Source organism: Gymnogyps californianus, chromosome 2 (genome assembly GCF_018139145.2).
Source record: "Gymnogyps californianus isolate 813 chromosome 2, ASM1813914v2, whole genome shotgun sequence".
NCBI classification, from domain to species: domain Eukaryota; kingdom Metazoa; phylum Chordata; class Aves; order Accipitriformes; family Cathartidae; genus Gymnogyps; species Gymnogyps californianus.
The window spans coordinates 108,660,149-108,672,687 of record NC_059472.1 but is presented as its reverse complement, the minus strand read 5'-3'; the positions used below and the strand labels follow the sequence as shown (position 1 = coordinate 108,672,687).

The following is a 12,539-nucleotide window of genomic DNA, read 5'->3' as shown; positions in this document are numbered from 1 at the left end:
TCTAATAAAACTTTGCATTTCTGTGTTTCTTTTGATCCACATTTCAGTGGTTTCCAAAAAAAAGTCTCATATTGTGAATGTATAGATAGTGACCAAGATCTGCAAGTATCTCAAATTTGGGGTGCCTGTATCACTATTAGAACAATTGGATAAGATTTTTTTTTTTTTTTTAAATCCTTTGGAAAAATGGTTTTGTGAAAAAAATTCTTTGTGGAAACATGGGGCTTTTAGTTAACTTCTCTGGCCCAAACTGATCGCTTGCAGGATGCACTTGCTTGCCAAAACTAGGTGGAGAAGAATGGCAAAATAGCCCACTGCCCCAAAACTTAACTTCTGTGACTAGCATATTGTTTGTGATGAATAAGACCAAGGTTTGAGCCTTGCTTTTTTTATATCTGAGCCTACTGCATTTAAGGTATGTCAGTCACCAAATTAGTATTTTGCCTTCTGTGGCTTTCCACAAAAACTTTGAAAGACATAGGCTTGATCCCATGTAAAAACTGAAAAATCTCTTAAATCCAATAAAAACTGTCAAAGAACAGAAAAATTTTTCACTCCATATCTACTTGATTCCAATTTTAGGGGAAAAAAAAAAGAGGGGCACTTGCAGCCAAAAAAAAAAAAAAAAAGAAAAGAAGAAGAAAAAAAAAATTTAAACTCTTAGATAGCTACCCTAACAGGAGGAGCTCCTAAATTACCATCCAGTTACGAAAAGTTAACTAAGAGCAATTTTTCTGTTTTGTTTTCATTAAAGGTTTGTTTAAAATTGCATAGAAAGCATAGGCATAAGCTGAGACAATCAGCAGGTAAATATTGAGCAGATTTATTTGAAAGTCTGTATCTTCTGCCCATTGATAGCAGCAATAAAGCTTTCAGCAGTGTAAAAGTCTAGAAAAACATTCCCTGAAACTATGGCCAAATGGATCTATTTTTCACTCAAACTGTATACTGTATGGGGGTCATAAACTGCCACAGGGTCACATTTAACAGGGGAACCAAGCTAAATAAAATAAGAACCAAGCATGTAACTTCGTCTCCAACTTTCCCACCCCCCCACAATATGAATCTTAGTGATTTGAAAACCGAGTTGCTCTTGCTGTATAAATAAATAAATCACTTGCTTTGACACTCAGTGAATTTAGCTGGAGGCAAAATGAGATCTTTTGAATACTGTTTGTTCTTGCACTGTTTCTGACAGAAGCCCAAAATCCAGCAATAACGGAGTTTAAAAGAGACACTTTCTTCTGAGATCTATAAAGAACAAATAGGTAGAGCGTATCTTGAGTTCAAAAAAACAAAGAAAACATTCAAACCCATACAGACAGAGTAGATGTTAGGTGGGAGCTTTTAATCTGTTAACGTCTATTGACACATTCTCATTGCTGTTACACAACTTCTGGATGGACTTGCCACTCATGTCACTAAGATAGGTATTGTTTTTTCCCATGCAGTGACCACAGATGACTAATGACTTCTGGAATAGATTTATTAATGTTTTGCACTTGTTTCTGTTACAGTGTGTGTTTGGACAAAAGAAACAGAGTGCCCTCGGGGTTTGTGTTTGCTTTTATATTTTCCTTTCATTTTGACAGCCTTACTATTGAAAAAATAAATAAATAAATTTTTTTCATGACCAAGAAAAAGGCTTCTGGGGTCCTTAAGAAATGACATTCAAGACATCATTTATCTAGTTTTACTGAATACATCTTTTCAAAGCTTATGGTGCAAATATGATGCAACATTTTAATGCAAGTTTTAGAAAAACACAGAACTCCGGAGTCACAATTTTCTACATGTCTACACATCTATTAGGGCCATAATTATTTAATTAAGCTGACCTGCTTCAAAGTGGCAAATTCTAATACTAGACATTTTACTCTGAAAAGTCTTTGACTGGCAAACCCTTCAGTTCTCTTACTGCTTTGCCAACCCTCCCTCCTGCTAAAAATCATTATCTGAAATGATCACAAATAATCAAACCCTTGTTCTCTATTAAGAAACTAGAATGATCCTGTCCCTTCACATTGCCCCAAAAATAAACCAAAAATCTTGCGAAACATAGAAAACTCACCAAACTTAATTGCCTAGTAATGGGGATTGTTGTTATAATGTCTTGTGTTCCTCATCTAAATAGGTTTATTGTAATCATTACACAGCACTAGCATCAGTACAGCACAGCCTGAATGCCGATGTTTCTGTGGAGCTTGTTAGTTAAAGAGACATTAAAATATACTAGGAGTAGTGCAACCATTTGTTTGTCTTTCTTACAGAATATTTCACATCCATTTTCACACCATCCTGAAGATTTTTCTTAGATGAGGCTCCCAATAAAAGCTGTAATTTCCTTTCAGGAGAATTCAAGAACCACTGAGAGGCCCAAAAGAATGATTGTGTCTGCAATGTGAACGGAGAACAGAAAAAAGGCAGATCATGCTAGGTACAGATGATACTTTTCTTCAAGAAGATACTGGCTTTCTGTAGACAAGGGAAATATGCTAGATCCAATTTGCCTGGATTACAGTAAGGCATTCAGGGGGATTGCTAGAGTAGAGAAGTTGGGAATTAGGAACTGATCGTAAGATGGGTTAGGAAGTAAAGGGAGGTGACTGGCACTGCAGTAAAAAAGGAACTTTCAAACTAGAGGGAAGCTGTTAGGAGAACATCTCAGGTCTTAGGACATGCTGTGTTCAGCTTTTCTTTAATGACCTTTACACAAGGAAAAGACTTGTAACTCTACTAATAAAACGTGCCGATGTTGCAGACCTGGAAGACACCACTAAAAAGGAAAAATGGATTATCATGTAGAGACAAGCAAATGACCTTAGGGAACGAAGTGAGAAATGAGAGACAACATAGCAGCACTAGCGGCTGTAACACTGTACAATGCTATCAAAGAAAATCCTCTCATGTGCTGGAAGTTAATCAGCTGGAATTAATATAGAAGGAGGAAAATCTCCTTGCAGATAGTCAGCTTGGAAGAGCAAGAGACACCAATCTGATGTGGTCATTAAAGAAACAACTAATATTTATCAGGCAAAGTCACTCTAGCAAAGATGGAGGGTATTAATACTTCCCTATAAAACCCTGTTAAGAGTTTATCTAGAATTCAAAACACAACTCTAATCACAAAGGCTCAAGAGAGGTGAATTCATAAGGAAGAGCTGCACAGTAATGCTACTAGGATGCTGGGGGGAGTGAAGTACCCGTCCTGCAGAGTGAGAACAGAGGTGTCTGCCTTGCTGACGGAACAAAAATCTGTGTTGAAGAAGAACACAGTTTGGGTACCCGAGTTTTGAAAGTTTGGGCTACTCACTGTTTCTGTTTCAGATGGATGTACGTTGCCTTTTTTCCTCCAGGGTGGTCCTATGTTACTCTCTGAAAACGCATCTTAAAAAAAAAAAAAAAAAATCAAACCAAAAACCAATCAACTCCTCCCTATGATTTTGTGAAGCACAAGCAAGAACATCATCCTGCCTGGTTAGTAATTCAGTGAGCATTTCAGTAAGGCTGATCTGTAAAGCCCATTTTACAGATTGCATATGTATTCACAGTGCAGAATATCATAGTACAGACTTGCTACAAGCAGAATGCATTAGAAAAATACTCATAAATTTTAATATGCTCCTTAATCAATGTTTTTCTTTCCTTTTCAAATCCAAGCAAATGTCACTTCTTTGCAACTTGCTGTCCAACACTGTTGTGACATAAGTTCTCATTAATTGATTCCTTTTTACAGTAGGAATACCTTGAAGTCTTTATCCATTTAGTTTCTAAACTTGGAAAGAGCAAGGTTTCTTTTTAATGAGCACCAAAGCTTTCAGATTACTTAAATTTCTGAGTTAGGTGTAATGAAAATGTTTTTTTTCCTACTGTTAGAATCCAACCACTCTGACAGCATATATCCAATAAAGTTTTTAACTTCATTTGCTGCAAAATTTACCTGATCATATATCAGAAAACCAAAACCAAGCATTTTCATCCCTCACTTCAGAAAGAGTTGCATGTTTAAAGGTGTCTATACATATAAATGTTCAAATGCAACAGTATAGAGGAGGACAGAGTTATTTTCTTTAAAGAAATACTTTCCCCATCTCCTGTTCCCACTTCTCTCTTCCATTGCATATGTGCACTCTTTCCTCCTCCTCATTTCTTGCCTTTAATCCGCAGGGTTGTAGACACTTTGCACAAAAAGAGCCAAGAATGGTCTTCCTGATATTAATTTATTGTACCCACTGTACCTTGAAAAAAAATTTCCTTCCTTTGTGTCTGCAAGAGACAGGCTTCCAAAGCAGCCTCACAGAGTACCAAATGACAATGATGCACGGCAAACATTCCCCAAGATTAATTATAGATTGATGGAAATGAAGGGAGAAAAGTAGAAGCCATAAAATCCACAGAATACTTTTGAAAGAATCAATGGAATAAATACACCTGCTTGTGAGACAACTCAATGCATCATCTTGCCTTCTGATAGTATGCAAAGCCGTTTTCATCCCCTAGTCTTGAATTTCCTTAATGAGTTAACAAGGAGCTGTGTTAAATGAGATCCTATTATACAAGCTAAAGACCTAAACAAGATTTGTTTTTAGATGATTCACTATCCATCATCTTACTATTCAAAATTCAGCTTTAGAAAACATCATAGGTAACATCCCTCAAAAAGGAAAATTCTCAATACCTACCTTGCTCTTCTCATTACCACTTTTAATGTGGCTTGCAGTCTGTCGACCAAGTGCAACACACTCAGGCACAAACAAACAATAACAATGACTAACAGAATGCTGAATTATCCATTCCTTTTCCCCAGTCTAGTCCCACACGTCTATTCCCAAAATGTGGAGGAAGATCAAATGGTCTCCGGTAGGCTTAGTTTCAGGTCATCTGGATCTGCAGCCAACAGCAGCCCTTTTTAACTGACTGCAGGTTTGCATCTAACACCGTAACAAACTCTACTAAATAAAGGACTCTTATTCATGTGGGAAAGACAACACATCATAATGGAGACCTTAGAAAATGTATCTTAATTTCTTACATCATAGAGTCATGCAGCACTCTTAAAGAAAGAAATGATGCTATAATGGAAGGTACTAAATTAGTCCGTACATGACCTTCTGTTATTATATGCTTTTTGTATAACCCCAACAAGTGATTTACCTCTCCATGCCCTTTTTGTAAAACAGGAATAAAACCGCTTCCTTTTATTCACCTCTTTTCCGTCTTCCCTGGAGCATGAACTGGTAGGGTATGAATTCTCTCCTTTGAGTATATGTAGAGCCTTGCATAGCAGGACCTTTCTGCACTGTGCCATCCGAATAAAATGCTTGATAACATTTAATGAACACTGATGTTTTCGGAGTATCCTTGATACTTTGAAAAAGCTTCTGTTACATTTTCATTCCTAAGCAATAGCATGATCCCAGTCATTCTAACACTTGAAACTACCCCTGGAGAGGATGTGCAAGATTAAAGCTTATGAAAAAATATCTCCAGGCTTACATACACTTATATATGCCTTATGTACGTAACACATCGCTCTTGTGTATCACCCTTAGTTACTGGTTAGTACAGTAGCCCTGGGATCCAGTGAAGAGGACAAACCTTACCAGCTCCTTGGTATTATAAGCTACCATAATTAGAAAAATCCACTTAGTAATCCTTCCTCTAAAAAATACTCCAAGACCTGAGAGGTCCTAAGTTGGAGCTATGTCCATTAGTTGCAGGCTGAGGTGCCAGATATTTCTCAATTTGTGGCCCAAGAAGCTGTGTATGCACTCATCAAAATTACCTCCCTAGAGGCATGGTTGGGAAGATTAGTTCTGTCTCTGAATGACCACGGTGCCCCCAGCCTCAGCTCTGGCATGGCCACAGAGCCACTGGTGTTTTGCTCTCCTCCTCCTGGGGCAGATGGAGCAGCTGATGTAATATAAGATTTTGGGGAAGGGAGTGTCTTTTTATTCTGTAGTTTTGCACAGCCCAAACCAAGTCATTCCAAGTGAACAGAAGGGCTCCCAATGGCATCTTGCTGGCTCTGTCTGTCTGCCCGTGCTGCCCTGAGAGGTGCTGGAAGGGATGGCTGAGCTTAACTTTGCTTTTAACCTAGACGGGCATTCTGTTGGCAAGGTCCAAGGATCTGCTTCCTCCTCCTTACTGCAAGGAAGAAATCACTGCTTGAGGCTTTCCAACTCACAGTGCATTTCACCACAAACTCCAGGCTTTGCTAATCCTGTGTGAGGGCTCCCCGAGGCTGAGGTAGGCTGCTGGGAGCACATGGGTCTCTGTGTATCAGAGTTCATCAGACAGACCCATACTCTGCAGGTTCCCCACAAGATTCCTGTTTGGAAATGAGGCAACAGCACACAGATGAATTCTTAGCTTTGCAAAATGTCTGTGGGAGCAGGAACAGACAAAAAGTAAGACTAATGCATCCAAGTTCATGAACATGCACTTACCACTACCAACCATTACTTTTGGGGAAGCACTGAGTAATGCATTCGGTTGGCCCTGGGATCTCAACGAGGCTTCAACATGATGCTAAAATTCAATATATGCTTTACTGAATTGGGACTTAGGAAAGTAGATAGGGAGGAGAGACACAGGAAAGAATGAGGAGCTGTGTTTTTCTATCTGCATTTTTCTGTCTGTTGATCTTTCATTTCAGTGGAGAACCTGGAAACTCATTTCCCGGGAAATATTCTGACTCTGATCTTCATTTTACATTTCATTTTTGAACTGGCCGTCCTACTAGGGTCTCCTGTCCCAGATGCAGTTGCAGATCTTTTGGGAACTGTCTGTTGCAAAAAGTCCTTTTGTATCCTTCCTCTGGTCTCCTGAAGACACCTCTGCAATTCTTCCCCTATTCAGCTCTTCAACTACTACAATACTGTGACTTTTTTACCAACTTCTCCACAGCTGCTTCTGTTTCTACACTTAAATTTTCAGAATTCACCTCTTACTCCTTCAGTTTCTTTCTGAAGAGGAGTTATCTCGAATTTCTCCTGTATGTTCAATAACAACCTCATTGGAACAACTTCACTAAAGATTAATGTCTAATTTGCTTATGTTTGTCCATCATATATATTGTCTTGCAGATGTATAGGCTGTATGATAGTTTCCATTCCCCAAGTACACTTTCTGTTTAATTTTTTGTTTTTCTAACTTACCTTACCTCTAAGTTAAAAGAAGAGGTTATACCATCAAGTTGTCTGGCCCTAAGCTTTCTGTCAAACCACATTTCAGCTGGTGACAGATCAAATTTAAAGGACGCTGCCCTGAAATTCAGGAATGCCAAATACGAATCTGATTTTTCAGCTTTTTAAAGCATTCTTCTGTCAATTTCTACAGCATTTTCTCTAACAGCATTGAGCTTGGACACCCTGGACCTGAAGTAACATACTTATGATCATATTCCTCTGAAAACCATTTCATCTCATAACAATTGAATTGTGGTCTTTTACCCATCATAACAACATTTAATATGTCCTATTCAGTAAACACAGATATTAGCACTGAGATTTCATCTCCAAAAGCCACAGTTTTCTACTGATGCTACTTCTAGATAGCAAAAATAATTGTTCAGAAGCCTATCACTCTTGTTTATCAAACAAACTTTTGATACAGGTTGGGTTTTTTTTTAACCTTCCTTCATATACATTTATACTAGGAATTATTCTCTTGCTCTCTTCTTCAAACATTCCCTATTTTACCACAACTAACTTTTCTCCAAAGCCTTTGTTGCTGCTAGCACACAAGCTTGTGCACGAGGGTTCACTTTACAAATTATAAAAATTTCACTAGTATTTAAGCTGATATTCCAGTCCTCACATGTAATTCTCTCGATTAATTTCACAAAAAGCCCTCCTTTTACTTTTTGTCCAAGACTGCATCATTAACTTAGTTTTAGATGCATTCAGTCTTTCTCTACTGTCTTTTCCAGAAGATGGTTTTGCTTCTTGCTGATATAGTCTGTCTAAACACCAAACACTGCTTGAATCTGATTTTTTTTTCCTTAGCTTGCACAATTTTTCATCCTGCTTCTTCTAAACAAACTCTGATTCATTATTTAGACTTTCCTTTGAGTGTTTGATCTTTTTCCATTTCTGTATGCTTGTAGGAGTTTTGAGACTTGCTTATCCAATGCATTAACATTTCTTATTCCCTCCCCTCAAAACATATGGCCTGTTTTGGTTGTCTTCCTTAGCCTGCCAAATCTGCATTTGTTTATGTACAAAAAAAGTCTTCCTAATAATCCTTTTCTCAGGTTGGGACCCCTGATTTCTGTTACAATTTGATCTCAGAAATTGCACAAGATGTCTAGTCTTGCACATTTGACATCTGTTTCAAATGTGTTAGGATGCATAAAAAGCTTGCCCTCTTTTTGTGGTTTCCTCTGTCAAATAGCTTTCAGCAGTTTCATTCTTTCTAAGGACGGTATATGCTTTACCTCTCCTTAGCACACTTCAGTAATTACTCTGCTCCTGTTATCCTACTCAAGTTATCCATTGCCTTCCTGGACAATGCCAGTTGCTCTGGGCCACCTGACTTGTTTCCACTTTACTGCATTTCTTCTGCTTTTCAGTTTGAATAACACAATTTAGCGCTTGGTAGTCAAAGAGAATGCTAAGTCTGGAATTCTATAAATATGAGGTATCTCTAATTAAATAACATATAAACCAACTTATAGATGAATAAACCTGTTGTGAGGAAGGGACAGTGTGTGTCACCATCAGTTGAATTAAGCCACTATTAGCAACAATTCTAGTTTGATTCCTGTATGTTATTCAGTTTGAAGTGGTCTATTAGAGGGCCAGGATAATAAATGAAGGCAACAACAGGGACCATACACTAGGTGTTAAATTTCTTTCAATGTTAATAAACTCCAGTGTCATAAAATTTTAAACAGGATTTTAACAGACACAGTTCATTCTGTAAACTAGACAGCCCTTTTAGCATTTTACCTTTAAACCACATAACTAAAATACTACATAAAAGAGAAAAGGTACCCTTTGAGAAAGAACTATTATTTATTGTAATGCATAATCAAGGTTATTTTCTCTAAAAATCATTAAGTACTTGTCACCAAATTTTAAATACTTTAAATGGAGACCTGTAAAGAGCTTATATATTTAAATGTCTGTGTTTTCACAGGTCCATTAAATACTAGCTAAATTGAGATAAAAGCATTTAGCTTCCACTTATGAGCAGGGTTAGAAATAGCAATTAAAAGAAGAAAATCTCAGAGAGGAAAAAAAAAAAGTTGCATTGATAGGGCTGACACAAACAACACCAAAACCAAGCATGTCTTTTCTGGAAGCTTTCTCCCATGTTTTTGAACTATTCCTAGTTAAAAACTTTTCCTTCAGCCAGCCTGCAGCCAGAACTTGAATGGCTAGAAAATAACACAGGTCAGATTGTCAGCCGTATATTTCATTCATGTAAAATTTTGAGCGCATACCGAGCTGCTATACACAGCAGGAGTCTCTGTTTGCAAGAAGTAAATGGACAGTTTTTCTAAAAGAGTTTAGCAGGAAAATAAAATGTCATAGTCTTCACATTACTTGTTCCTTCCCTGCTTGAGACCTCTCTCTTCCTTGCACCTCCTATTTTTTTAAGTTTCCGTGTTGAACAGAATCTGGATCACAGCCTGTGAATTGTGTTGGGTCTTTTGTCTTTCTGTTCAAGGTGAATCAAGCTCCATCCAAATTGCTTACTGAAACAATCTAGGCCTGTCTATTAATCTGCTTCAAATACACGGCCTGGAAATAGCTCTGAGGAAAGTGATCTATTAATTGTATTGATCCTCATTTGGCCTTTTATATCACTGGTATTTTCCCCAGATGGGTACTGTTTGCTCTACAGGTTTTGTTAGATCAAAATCCCACATGCCAGCGTCAGATAGCATTTGCATTTTATGATTCAGATCTATCCCTTGTTCTGACACAAATGTGTTTGGCTTTAAGTCACTTTCTCTTATTCTATAAAATCCCCATTAAAACAATACTTAAACTCTCTTTGTCTTACACGTGGCTTTAAGTCTCAATTTTTGCTCCTACTTGCCCACCTGGGGATCCCTCCAGGGATGGCTCTAATTTATTCAACCTGTTAATTCCTCCTAAAATACCTAAACCAATTAAAACATTTTGGATTTTTTTTTTTTACTACTAAAAATTTCCAAAAGGCACGAGCCAAATTTTGTTTTACTTTGGGTCATATTAAGATTCTCTATATTGTAACGTGAATGAAGGTAAGGCACAATTTTTTCAATCCAAGTTAGAGGAGCAATCACTGGTACGAGGTATTATTTAGAGTGAGCAATGGCCTCACAGTCTAGGCTTTGGATTTTAATAGTTATTGATATCTTCCTTATTCTCCCACCTTCCTCATCAAACATTGATTACGCATTTCACATTTTGTATTCCACTGATCTGATAGCTTTTCCAGTTCTTGCTTGTAGACAGCAGGACACATAAGGCTGTCACTTCTTAGGGCAACGGCAATAAATGTAGGAAAGCACGATGACACTTGCAGAAAAGGTTACAAACCTCGCTTTCTTGTAAGTCTTCCAAATATCAGTTTGATCAAGGAGCTCAGAGGAAGCGTATCTTCCACTCTAAGTTAACACATTTTGTTTTAAATAAACTGCTAGACATACATAACTCACAAGAAAACAAACAGGTTTCTTTACTCTGATTGTTGCATACAAAATTTTTCTATTTAATAATGGTAATAACCAAGGTAAAATATACTAAATAGCGTTCTCATTATTTCTACCAACTTATTTTTCTCCCCCCCCCATGGGAAAGGAGTGATTTTCTATTCTATTTTATTTTAAATCACAGCAGAAGTCCAAATTATATCCTTTTTGCATACATTTTGACCCTAATGTGTAAGTTTGACACTTTGAGCTGCAAGTGATACAGCACCTGCCAAACAGAAATCTGTTTCTAACCTTTTTTTTACTACTCCACAATGCAAAAAGCAATAACCACACTGTAGTTTAATTATACATTAGCATAGTGTGCGTGTAGAAATAAAATAATGAAGATGCAACTGATTTTATGTTTTAGCAAATTTACCACCAATTAAAAAAACCCTACTAAATGTTTATTTGTCCATTCTGTTATTTCCCATATAAGGCTTACACTTTAATGCTTTAACAACATGTAAAGAAAACAACTTAGCTTTTTTAAAAAATCATTTTATATTACCTGTTGTTGTAGCAAGCTGGCTTTTTGGGGCCCTTTTTATTGTTAGTAGAAGAGCATATCAGCAATACAGCTGTCTGGAACAAAAAGAGGAATAAAAAGCCTGAAGCCGCTTGTTCTAGTTCGAAAGTTGAAATTCATATATAATTTTAAAACAGTTCTTGTGAAGGATGGTGCGAATTTATAACCGAGTATTTTCTTTTTCACAAAACCCAAAGATGGTTTTACCCAGCTCTGACAGACACCCAGCAAAACCAACAGTGCCACCTTTTCCTTAACTGAGTCTCAGAAGGAACAGATTATTCTCTCCTTAGAAACATATCTAACAACTTCCTCTAAATGCAGTTGCAGTTCAAAATCTCATGCTTATTCATAAAGTCCAAACCTAAAAGACAGTGTATGTGCCATGTTTTTATGCCTAGTATCTACCAACATTTAAATACTGCTCTTGACTGTGCCTTGCATTTCCTATACAGATGCTTCTCCTGTTCTCCTTGGTGACTTTCGATAAAACTTAATTGTCTTTTTTGACAAGACTTTAACTGTGAAGTTCCCTAGCTGGGTAAACCCCCAGGGAGAACGCAGGCATGCACAGTCATCCACAGGCATGTACAGGCTTATCCTGGATGTTTTTCTCTCATCGCACGTGTGTAGTCTAAGGTCACATCTACAATGGACTGGAAACGGCTATGACACATTGGAGTCTCTTCATGGGTCTTTCACACCCAACCTGCATGTGCATAGCAGCCATTCACCAGAGGTTTCAAGATCTTACCACTGGGCTGGGTTGCCACACATCCAAAAGTCTGTCAACCACTTAAACAGAACTTTTCTGGACATATTAAGAGGAGGTAGCTGGGAAAAAATCAGGTAGCCCTAGAGTTCCCCCCTCCTCAGATGACAACGACCTTCACCAAAATACTCTTATATGTATACATTTCAAAGAGAAAATAAAAGAATGGATTTTCTTCTTCCTTGCACCCCCACAAACAAAGTGGAAAAGAGAATAAAAGCACGTTTTGTGTCTAAAAGTAGCTAAGTCATTGCATAGAAATACCTGTCCAGGCAGCCTAGGAGCATCCCCAAGAAACCAGTTTTAAAGGCACCATCTCCTAAATGCAGGAGGGAATGGAAAGAAAAAATAATAAAAAGAAAGGTAAATATACAACATGCACTTGAACGTCATTGTACAAAGTGCTAAGAAAGGAGGTCAAAGAAGGTGCTTTGATGAGCAACGAGGATAAGAGTGAGGTGCAGCTAATGAGAATCAGAGGCCTCACATGACCCAAAGGCTGTAGGAGCCTTATTGGGCCCAGAGGGGCAGTCACTTTTCTGTAA

The 12,539-nt window shown here is 37.7% G+C and overlaps 1 long non-coding RNA gene across 1 annotated transcript; it reads right to left on the bottom strand.

The window, feature by feature from the left end:
• Positions 1-1,453: 1,453 nt before the first annotated feature.
• LOC127013569 (uncharacterized) lies at positions 1,454-12,306 on the bottom strand. The gene is made up of 4 exons (XR_007766090.1): positions 12,259-12,306; positions 11,205-11,278; positions 3,314-3,387; positions 1,454-2,394 (listed from the first exon to the last, which is right to left on the bottom strand). It is a non-coding gene; the product is annotated as an uncharacterized LOC127013569 (long non-coding RNA).
• Between the last annotated feature and the right edge of the window lie 233 nt (positions 12,307-12,539).